An 11,849-nucleotide genomic window follows, 5' to 3' on the forward strand; every position below is an offset into this window, starting at 1 on the left:
CACAATTCGAAAGCATCAATTCTTCAGTGCTCAGCCTTCTTTATGGTCTGATTCTCACATCCATACGTGACTACTGAAAAACCATAGCTTTGACTTTAGGGACATTGTTGGAGAAGTGATGTCTCTGCTTTTTAAAATGCTGTCTAGCTTTGTCATAGCTTTCCTTCCAAGAAGCGAGCGTCTTTTAATTCCATGGCTGCAGTCACCATCTGCAGTAATATTAGAGCCCAAGAAAATAAAATCTGTCACTGTTTGCATTGTTTCCCCATTTATTTGCCATGAATTGATGGGACCGGATGCCATGATCTTAGTTTTTTGAATATTGAGTTTTAACCCAACTTTTTCACTCTCCTCTTTCACTCTCATCAAGAGGCTCTTTAGTTCCTCTTCGTTTTCTGTATAAGGGGTGGTGGTGTCTGCATATCTGAAGTTGTTGATATTTCTTGTGGCAATCTTCATTCCAGCTTGTGCTTCCTCCAGTCCATGACATACTCTGCATACAGGGCTTCCCAGGTGGCTCAGCGATAAGGAATCCACCTGCAATGAAGGAGTTTCAGGAGACAAGTTTAATCCTTGGGTCTGGAAGACCCCCTGGAGGAGGGCATGGCAACCCACTCAAATTTTCTTGCCTGGAGAATCCCATGGACAGATGAGCCTGGCAGGCTACAGTCTATAGAGTTAAAAAAGTCAGACATGACTGAAGCGACTTGGCACACACCCAGGCACTCTGTATATAAGTTAAACAGTGTGACAATATACAGCCTTGATGTATTCCTTTCCCAATTTGAACTGGTTCACTGTTCCATATCCAGTTCTAACTGTTGCTTCTTGACCTGCATACAGGTTTCTCAGGAGGTAGATAAGATGGTCTGGTATTCCCATTTCTTTCAGAATTGTCCACAGTTTGTTGTGATCCACACAGTCAAAGGCTTTGGCATAGTCAATGAAGCAGAAGTAGATATTTTTCTGGAATTCCCTTGCTTTTTCGATGATCCAGCAAATGTTGGCAATTTGATCTCTGATTCCTCTGCCTTTTCTATATCCAGCTTGTACCTCTGGAAGTCCTTGGTTCACTCACTGCTGAAGGCTAGTTTGAAAGGATTTTGAGCATTACCTGGTAACATGTGAATTGAGCACAATTGTATGGTAGTTAGAACATTCTTTGGCATTGCTCTTCTTTGGGATTGGAATTTTCTAGTCCTTGGGCCACTGCTGAGTTTTCTGAATTTGCTGACATATTGAATGCAGCACTTTAACAGCATCACCTTTTAAAAAGGATTCAGTCCTATCAGATTCTTTGTGACCCCATGTCCTGTAGCCCATTCACCAGGCTCCTTTGTCCACAGGATTCTCCAGGCAAGAATACTGGAGTGGGTTGCTGTGCCCTCCTCCAGGGGGTCTTCTTCACCCAGGGATCAAACCCACATCTCATGTCTCCTGCATTGGCAGGTAGGTTCTTTATCACTAGCACCACCTGGGAAGACTTTAAACATGTTACTAGGTTACAAGAATGAAGTCAGCTGAGAAAGACATGTTAAATAAAGTTCAGAAGGATTAGCTGATGTTTTTAAGAAACGGTATGATGTCAAAAGACCAGAAAAGTACATTTTGTGGAAACTAGATAAAAAGAGTTGGGTATGGGTGCTGGTACAGATATATGCAGGGAGCAAAAGATGAATTAATGCCTTTTAACTGGGAGAACCTGGGGACAGGAAGGATCAACCTGAAATAATGGACATGAAGCTAACAGGACCTGCCAGTGAGAAAAGAAGGACTCCCAGATCTGAGGCTGGGTTATGCCAGTGATGGTTCCTTGTTCATTACTTAGAACCCTGAGCTTTCAGTCTTTACACTGAATTTCTTTCTCCCTCTCTTTCTGTTTTTCACACACATCCTCTGAGCCAGAGTGATGTCTGCTCCTGACGAGATCTTAGCTGCATAGCTGCTTAATCTCTACATGGTGTCTCTTTCCTGGTGGGCAGAAAAAGGATTTATAAGTTTACTTGCACAAACTGCCTAGGATGGTGTCTGACAAATAGTAGGCACTCAATTAATGTTAGCTATTAGTATCACAAAAAACAAATCACCATTCTTGTTACCTTTCCCTGTATTTTGTTTCCCTCATAGCTCAGTTGGTAATGAATCTGCCTGCAATGCAGGAGACCAGGGTTCAATTCCTGGGTTAGGAAGATCCCCTGGAGAAAGAAATGGCAACCGACTCCAGTATTCTTGCCTGGAGAATCACATGGACCGAGGAGCCTGGCAGGCTACAGCCCATGGGGTCGCAAGAGTCAGACACGACTTGCCAATAAACCACAACTGGTATATGCTCTTGAGAAATATCAGGCAGTGTCACTTCTGGCGGAGTGGAAGAGGGGATTTGAGAATGACAAAGATTTGTCAAGTGCTATGGGCAATTGGGGAGTTAAGGAAAGGCTAATACAGAGGGTCTAACTAAGAATGGAACAAAATTTACAGTTGTATTGTTTTATTCTACACTACTGTGTCATTGTAGGACTAGAGCAATGGAGAAAAAAGGACAATTAGATTAATTATAAAGTGAAAGTTGTGTTTGAGGACATTAGCTATTAGATCTGTGTGTGAGTGATTTCTGTTAGTGAGAAATTAGTCTGATATTCACTGTCTTTCAGATGGGATAGATGCAGCCTAAAGACAGTGATGGTGGGGCCACATCTGTGTGGGGAGCAATTTGACTGGTGTCCCCAGCTTCTTACTCCTTCAGTCTACCACTATCTTTATGCCAAAGGCCACACTGCTTACAGGCTGCTCCCAGACTAAGCATGGTGAAAGTACTGAGGAAGTCCCCATCTGATGACACAGAAATCCAAAGGGCACTTTGGGGGTTTTCCTGATGGTCCAGTAACGGAGACTCTGCGCTCCCAATCCGGGTACTTGGGATCAATTCCTGGTCAGGGAACTAGATACCACACCACGACTAGGAGTTTACATGCTGCAACTAAAGATAATTCATACAACAGCTAAGACCTGGCGCAGCCAAATAAAAATATTTAGAAGACAAAAACATTTTATTTTTTTTAATTTATTTATTTTAATTGGAGGCTAATTACTTTACAATATTGTAGTGGTTTTTGCCATACCTTGACATGAATCAGCCATGGGTTTACATGTGTCCCCATCCTGAACCCCCCTCCCACCTCCCTCCCCACCCCATCCCTCTGGGTCATCCCAGTACACCAGCCCCGGGCACCCTGTCTCATGCATCGAACCTGGACTGGCAATCTGTTTACATATGATAATATACATGTTTCAATGCTATTCTCTCAGATCATCCCATCCTTGCCTTCTCCTACAGAGTCCAAAATACTGTTCTTTACATCTGTGTCTCATTTGCTGTCTCGCATATTGGGTTATTGTTACCATCTTTCTAAATTCCATATATATGCATTAGTATACTGTATTGGTATTTTTCTTTCTGGCTCACGTCACTGTATAATAGGCTCCGGTTTCATCCGCCTCATTAGAACTGATTCACATGTATTCTTTTTAATGGCTGAGTGATATTCCATTGTGTATATGTACCACAGCTTTCTCAAAAACATTTTCAAAGGACAATTTTGACTTAAGGACTCCCTGTTGAACCAAAACTTCCTTTGAATTTTGCTGTGTTTTGGGACTTCCTATCCAATCTTCCTGCCTTTCCTCTCTTTCCATAGATCACCCTGCAGTCTGAAGCCTTTCCTGCCTTCTGCTCCCTTCTCTTGAAAACTTTTTACATGTCTAATCTTACCTTAGCATCTGCCTCTCTATGGACCCAAACTTGCTGAAGAGTCAAGGAATGTGAAAGTAATAGGAAGAAGAATGGTTGGAATAATTGAAGCATGTGTTAGAAAGTTGTCATTTAAATTCTGATAATAAGATACCAGAGATGGAGTGATTACTAATGATGCAAAGGTTCAGTACTACATAATTTGGGATTAAACACTTTGAAAGATATTTTGCCAAAAGGCCTTTCAGTTTTGCTGGCGGCTGAGGATAATGAAGGGTCATTCGATTCATTTGAATACCCCAAACCTGGTGAGTTTAGTAGAATGTCCAAATGGAATATTAGGGACATGGCCTGGTGTCTCTGAAGAAAAGGTTTCACTAGAAAAGTAAAATAGCTGCCCATACAGTTAGCTCTAGGTAAGATCATGGTGGCTAAAGATTTCTAGGAGAGCTAAAAGTTTACAACAGGAGATCCTTTTTCAGTGGTATTTATGAATCTTCTTATGAGTTTGTTTTTGGAATATTGATAAGTTTCCATTAAGAAAATTGATATTTTTCTCTATAGAGTATACAAGGACGCAGTAGTGTAAATGCAGAAGGTGATTGGGACCAAAATAGACTTGCTCTATATTAGCAGGGTTTAAAAAAAATGTTCTTTGTTATTGTGGAATATTACCATTTGTTCTCTCATCACTTAAGTGTAGAATAGCATTTAGCAAGTTACTTATCTGGGTCTTGGTTTGTGTGTGCATGATAGAAGGATTTAACTATGTGCAAGGAGATCCAACCAGTCCATCCTAAAGGAGATCATTCCTGGGTGTTCATTGGAAGGACTGATGCTGAAGCTGAAGCTCCAATACTTTGGCCACTTGATGCAAAGAGCTGACTCACTTGAAAAGACCCTGATGCTGGGAAAGACTGAAGGCAGGAGGAGAAGGGGACGACAGAGGTGAGATGGTTGGATGGCATCGCCGACTCAATGGACATGAATTTGGGTAAGCTCCAGGAGTTGGTGATGGACAGGGAGGCCTGGCATGCTGCGGTTCATGGGTCGCAAAGAGTCTGACACGACTGAGCGACTGAACTGAACTGAACTGAATATTCTATAATTATCTGACAATGTGTTTTCAAAAGTTTGTTTCCTATAGGGAGGAAAACTTCTTTTTTGCCCACCACATAAGGAGCATCTTCTAAAGAATGAAGTCAGCTTGAGAAAGCATGGAAATAGGGAGACATCATTCTGATATTTGAACCCCTGGCTCCAGCTATACCTGAAGCCATGGTGGTAGTGATTTAGCTTCTAAGTGTCCAACTCTTGCAGCCCCATGACTGTAGCCTGCCAGGCTCCCCTTGGGATTTCCTAGGCAAGAATACTGGAGTGGGTTGCCATTTCCTTCTTCAGGGGATCTTTCCGACCCAGAAATCGAAACTCGGAGCTTCTGCACTGCAGGTGGTCTCCTGTATTGCAGGTCGATTCTTTACTGACTGAGCCAGCAGGGAACCCCACCTGAAGCCACATAAATGTTCAAAGCAAAGGAAATGCCTGAAGTCAATCCATTTCTATTTCATTTAAACTAGTTTGGGATGGAGTTCTATTACTTTTAATTCAGAGTTCTTATATAAATACTCTCTTAATAGCACTCATCAATAGCATCCCGTTCCTATATTAATACAGAGACTCTTCCGAGTTTAACTACTACAAATCAGCAGGCTTCTAGCGCCAAAGAAGATGCCATGATCTTCGTTTTTTGAATGTTGAGCTTTAAGCCAGCTTTTTCACTCTCCTCTTGCACTTTCATTAAGAGGCCCTTTAGTTCTTCTTCACTTTCTGCCATAAGGGTGGTGTCATCTGTGTATCTGAGGTTATTGATATTTCTCCCAGCAATCTTGATTCCAGCTTGTGCTTCATCCAGCCCAGCATTTTGCATGATGTACTCTGCATATAAGTTAAATAAGCAGGGTGACAATATACAGCCTTGACGCACTCCGTTACCAATTTGGAACCAAGCTGTTGGTCCATATCCAGTTCTAACTGTTGCTTCTTGATCTGCATACAGATTTCTCTGGAGGTGGGTAAGGTAGCCTGGTACTCCCTTCTCTTGAAGAATTTTCCACAGTTTGTTGTGATCCACACAAAGGCTTTGGTGTAGTCAATAAAGCAGAAATAGATGTTCTTCTGGAACTCTCTTGCTTTTTCGATGGTCCGGCGGATATTGGCAATTTGATCTCTGGTTCCTCTCCCTTTTCTAAATCCAGGTTGAACATCTGGAAGTTCTCGGTCCATGTACTGTTGAAGCCTGGCTTGGAGAATTTTGAACATTACTTTGCCACCCTATGAGATGAGTGTAATTGTGTGGTAGTTGGAACATTCTTTGCATTGCTTTTCTTTGGGATTGGAATGAAAACTGACCTTTTCCAGTTGTGTGGCCACTGCTGAGTTTTATAAATTTGCTGGCATATTGAGTGCAGCACTTTAACAGTGTCTTTTAGGACTTGAAGTAGCTCACCTGGAATTTCATCACCTTCACTAGCTTTGTTTGTACAAAGTGATGCTTCCTAAGGCCTACTTGACTTCACATTCCAGGATGTCTGGCCCTAGGTGAGTGATTACACCATTGTGGTTATCCGGGTCATTAAGATCTTTTTTTGTATAGTTCTTCTGTGTATTCTTGCCACCTCTTCTTAATATCTTCTGCTTCATTAGGTTCATACCACTTCTCCTTTGTCTTTCACTTCTCTTCTTTTCTCAGCTATTTAAGGCCTCCTTATTCAACCATTTTGCCTTTTTGCATTTCTTTTTCTTGGGGATGGTCTTGATCACTGCCTCCTGTACAATGTCAAGAATCTCTGTCCATAGTTCTTCAGGCACTCCCAGATCTAATCCCTTGAATCTGTTTGTCACTCCCACTGTACAATCGTAAGGCGTTTGATTTAGGTTGTAATTGAATGATCTAGTGGTTTTCCCTACTTTCTTCAATTTAAGTCTGAATTTGGCAATAAGGAGCTCATGGTCTAAGCCACAGTCAGCTCCCAGTCTTGTTTTTGCTGACTGTATAGAGCTTCTCCATCTTTGGCTGCAAAGAATGTAATCAATCTGATTTTGGTGTTGACCATCTGGTGATGTTCATGTGTGGAGTTGTCTCTTGTTTTGTTGGAAGAGGGTGTTTGCTATGACCAGTGTGTTCTCTTGAGAAAAACTCTATCAGCCTTTGCTCTATTTTATTTTGTACTCCAAGGCCAAACTTGCCTGTTACTCCAGGTATCTCTTGACCTCCTACTTTTGCATTCCAGTCCCCTATGATGAAAAGGACACCCTTTTTTTGGTGTTAGTTCTAGAAGGTATTATAGGTCCTCATAGAACCGTTCAACTTCAGCTTCTTTGGCATTAGTGGTTGGGGCATAGACTTGGATTACTGTGATACTGTGTGGTTTGCTTTGAAAATGAACAGAGATCATTGTATCATTTTTGAGATTGCACCCAGGTACTGCATTTTGGACTCTTTTGTTTACTATGAGGGCTACTCCATTTCTTCTAAGGGATTCTTGCCCAGTGTAGTAGATACAATGGTCATCTGAATTAAATTTGCCCATTCCAGTCCATTTTAGTTTGCTGATTCCTAAAATGTTGATGCTCACTCTTGTCATCTCCTGTTTGACCTCCTGTTTGATTCATGGACCTAACATTCCAGGTTCCTATGCAATATTGTTCCTTATAGCATCGGACTTTACTTCCATCACCAGACACATCCACAACTGGGCATTAGCATGTTGCCACAAACTAATTCTGAGCCCAGAGAGCAAGTTTTTATTATAATACTATAAAATAACATTATAGTTTCTATAGCTAGGGTGAAAAGATAATTCAGTCTTCCCTCTAACATAGTTGCCTAAAATTTCTTTTTTTTCATTAGCAGCAGTTTGAATTTTTTTCTTTCATCCTCTTAACTAATTGGTGATTCCATGTCCTTAACTTCCTCTGCATCATTTTGTACTGGCTGTGCTTCTCACCTGAGGGCAAACCCCTGGGGGCTCCAAGCCGTTTGATCTCCCTTCACACTCCCCAGGTCCAGTTCCATGAAGTACCTGGTCCTCCCTATTCCCTGAACCTTGTCTCTGCCAGGTTGGTCTTGGATTGGTGAGTGAAGTCTGGATCATAGAGGTCCCAAGCAGTGACTCATTTAGCCTTTTCTCCTTGGGATCGAAGATGTGAATGTGGAGGGACTGCTGACAATCTCAAAACTGCCACCAGGAAATAGAGGATGACCCCCAGTGCTCCATGGCTTCCATGGGCCTGAGACTCCTGCTTCCTTCCTTTGTTCATTGAGGAAAACTAAGAGCCTTGAAAGGGACTTTTTAAGTGAAGGACTCTGAGTATGAAGTTTCTTTAGTCTCTGTCCACTGGCCAAGCATGGGACAGTGGGTGACCCTATTTGGTAAGAAAGATGCTTTGCAGGGGGTAGGCTACTTCCCAATTCTTGAAGCCCTCTTTTTGTTCACAGTTGGGTTCCAAAGATCCTCAACACTAGGCTCAGTACTCTAAAATCAGGGATTATTTAACTCATTCCAGCTTTACATTCTGTGGCTCAACATTGAGTTATCTTGGTTTCACATAACATCTCAATAACTGAAATTCTTGGACTTTCCTGGTAGTCCAGTGATTAAGAATCCACTTGGCAATGCAGGGGATGTGGGTTCAATCCTTGGCTGGGGAACTAAGATCCCATATGCCACAGAGCAACTAAACCTTTGTGCCACAACCATAAAAGACCATATGGCCCCAACAAAGAGCCCCCTGAACTGCAATAAAGGCCCAGCAGCCAAAAATACCCCCAAACAATAAAGAACCCCCAAAAGTTAAATCCTACATTCTTTCTGTGCCTTAAACCTTCAGTTGAGGAGATCATGCCTTCTCTTGTTGGTGTACTGCTCACAAGCACGCAGCATAACACTCAGTTTCATGAAACAACCACAAGAACAGAGACTGAGACCCTTCCATTCATTCATCTGTCAAATCTCTGCATGCTAATTATGAGCAAGGCGTTATTTAAGAGTGCAGGAAGATGGAAGTTTGCACGCCTGAAACTGTGCTCATGTTTTTGCTTTGTAGCTATCTTTCTGATGCCCAGCATCTGCTTCTGAGATCAAAAGTTTTGAGTCCATTTTGCCATGTATGGGCCCAAATAGAGATCTCTTATGCATAGCCTCTTGGACACTGAGCTTTTCTGGAAGCATAGATGACCTCTTGTGGTATAAGCATCTTGATGAGAGTAACTAGCTTCTCTTGACTCTTGTGGAAGTATCTGACACTTGTTCCAGGCATTTCTTGCCTGCCCTGGCTCCTGCTCTTCCTAAAGAATGAACGTGAGCAGGGAATGAAGAACAATAAAGGTACGTGGTAGCAAAAGGTGCCTCCATAACTCTGCATGGGAAGGCCAGATGGGCAGAGCCCAGGTATTGCACTTTAGATACTAAAGAGGCAGGGATGTAGTGACAGTGGTTTTCTCTCTTTAACACAGACCGAAATAAGAGTTATTTAACCAAGCTGTCTCTTCCATGGAAATGTCCAGTTAAGTGAACAGTTGGAAGTGTAGGGCTCTTCTTTTCTTATTGCATCATTGTCTGGGATATTGCTTTTTTCTTCATGGGAGGTGATGGCGCACCACCAGCCAAGTTCCAACCAGTGGGAAATGAGAAACTTATATATGCACACACTAGGAAAAAGTGAGACTGCAGGAATAGGATATTTCTCTAAGAGTGGGGCAGTTGACTTTCTGTGTCAGAGGGAAGGGAGCCAAGTCATACATTAGAGGAAAAGGGATTATGTCCGGGTAGCTGGAACCACATCCCAGAAAGGAAGGACTAAGTCATCTCCTCTCTGAGTATGGAGCCCAGCATCATGTTTCCCTTGAGAACTCTTTTCACATGCTTTAGTGACAGGGAATATTCTATGGTACAATTAGCCCCTGGTTCTCTGGAACTCCTTATGACATGTTATTTAGTTCAGTAAGAGGTTTGTGAGTTGATTCTATGTATTATGCTTAATGCTAAGTACTGGTATGAGATGATTATACCAGTGTTGGTGTTGGTGAATACTCAGGCATGAACCTAAACTTACAGATGTAAAAGCTTTACCTCAGAATAATGACTCCCTACATTTGTAAGGTGAATTAAAGATTTTTAAAAATACTTTCATAGGATTTCTTCTCATCACTTTGTAAGGTATTATAATCTTCATTATAACATTACTAAACAGGCTTGGAAAAGTCGCCAGAGCTCACACAGCAGAACTGGGACTCAAACTCATGTTTTTGAAATCCTCATCCACAGCTCTTTCCACTACAGCACCGCCACTGCTAGACTACTTCAGGAAGTGCCAGAAGTTGGCCTCTCAAGGTTGTGAAAGTCAGGCTATTCTTAGGGTGCGAGAGTGTTACCTCAAAGATCACTAACCTATAGCAGAGGTAAAATGAACATTTACAAAGAAGAGTTTTAGCAGCCCCCACTTTTACCAGCTGATCAAACTTAGTTTTATTAGTAGCAAACAACCTGATATTATGCACGCTCTGATATGATCTGATGCAATATGAAGTGAACAATCTATAATTTGTAGTGTGTTTTTACTAAAAAACACTTAAACTTGAATCAAGTCAAACCTCTATTTTCTAACATCTAGCCTGAATTTTGTAGGGCATGCAGAGAATTGAGGAACAAGGGAAATGACACTAGGAGAAAATAACAGACAAATACAGAATGTGGGACATTTTAACAAGAATCCTAGCTTAGAATCTTGAAAGGGTCAATGTCATGAAAAAGAAAATGCAGTCTTGATTTATGAAGAAAAAGTTACCAAAGCCATTCTTAGAATGAATATGTTTTTTGCTTGCTATTATAGAATAATTTTATTTGGTTGCATGTCTTGTGGGTTCTTAGTTCCTGGATTAGGGATTGAACCCACACCCTTGGCAGTGAAAGTACAGAATCTTAACTACTGGATCACCAGGGAATTTCCAGAATAAATTTTTAAAATTTGGAATATCTTTGTTTTTATATAATTTTAAAGTGATTGAAAATAGCACAAATAATAATGATATAGTTGTAACTGACATATATATTAAATACTATGTGCCAACACTGCTATATGCATTTTACTTGTTCTAACTAAATCTCTACAACAGCACTGTGTGGGAGGCAGTATTATTTTCCCCATTTTTTGATGCAGAAACTGAGGCTCAGAAGTTTAATAGACTAGGCAAGGTCATATAATAGGTATCATTACCTATTAGGAAGATCATTACCTATTATCTTCCAAAGAAGAATGGACAACCTCTTGGCTTCAGTTTTTTAATTTAAATTGGAATATAATTGCTCTACAATGTTGCGTTAGTTTCTGCTGAAACAACACAGCTTGAATCCAACAAACATTAAGAATTAGCTATATTTATACATATATCCCTTCCTTTTTGAGCCTCCCTCCCACCCCCAATCCCCATCCGACACTTCTAGGTCATCGCAGAGGAGAGAACTGAGCTCCGTGTGCAATATAACAGCTTCCCATTAGTTATTCGTTTTATATATGGCAGTGCTACTCTCTCTATCAGAATAATTTTCTTAGATGTGATGATATTGTTGTTTTACAGAATACTGTTTGTATTCTGCGGAAATGCATGTCACAGTACTTAATTATGTCATGTCATGATGTAAAGTGTTCGTTATGAAACGTTACGATGTCTGCAGTTTTCAAATGGTTCAACACAACTTACTTTGAAGTGTTTGAATCACTATTATAAACGTACATACATAGTGGGAGAAAATGAGCAGAAATTGCAAAATGCTAAGAAGTGCGTGATCCAGGTGAGGGTATACAGGTGTTCACTGTGCTCTCAACTTTCTGTCTGCATTGAGAAATGATCATAATAAAAAGTTAGCGGGGGAAAAATCCGCCTCTCCCTGCAGCGCCGCCTTCGGAACGAACGGTCGGGGAGCACAAATGACAGCCCACGCCCCACCTCGCTCCGGCCGGCGGGGCCAGCCTTGAAGGGACCCCATCTGGGCATGCTCAGAGGCCGCACGCGCCCGCCCCGCCCCTCGGGCGTACGTGTGCG

Source organism: Muntiacus reevesi, chromosome 5 (assembly GCF_963930625.1).
Source record: "Muntiacus reevesi chromosome 5, mMunRee1.1, whole genome shotgun sequence".
Taxonomy (NCBI): domain Eukaryota; kingdom Metazoa; phylum Chordata; class Mammalia; order Artiodactyla; family Cervidae; genus Muntiacus; species Muntiacus reevesi.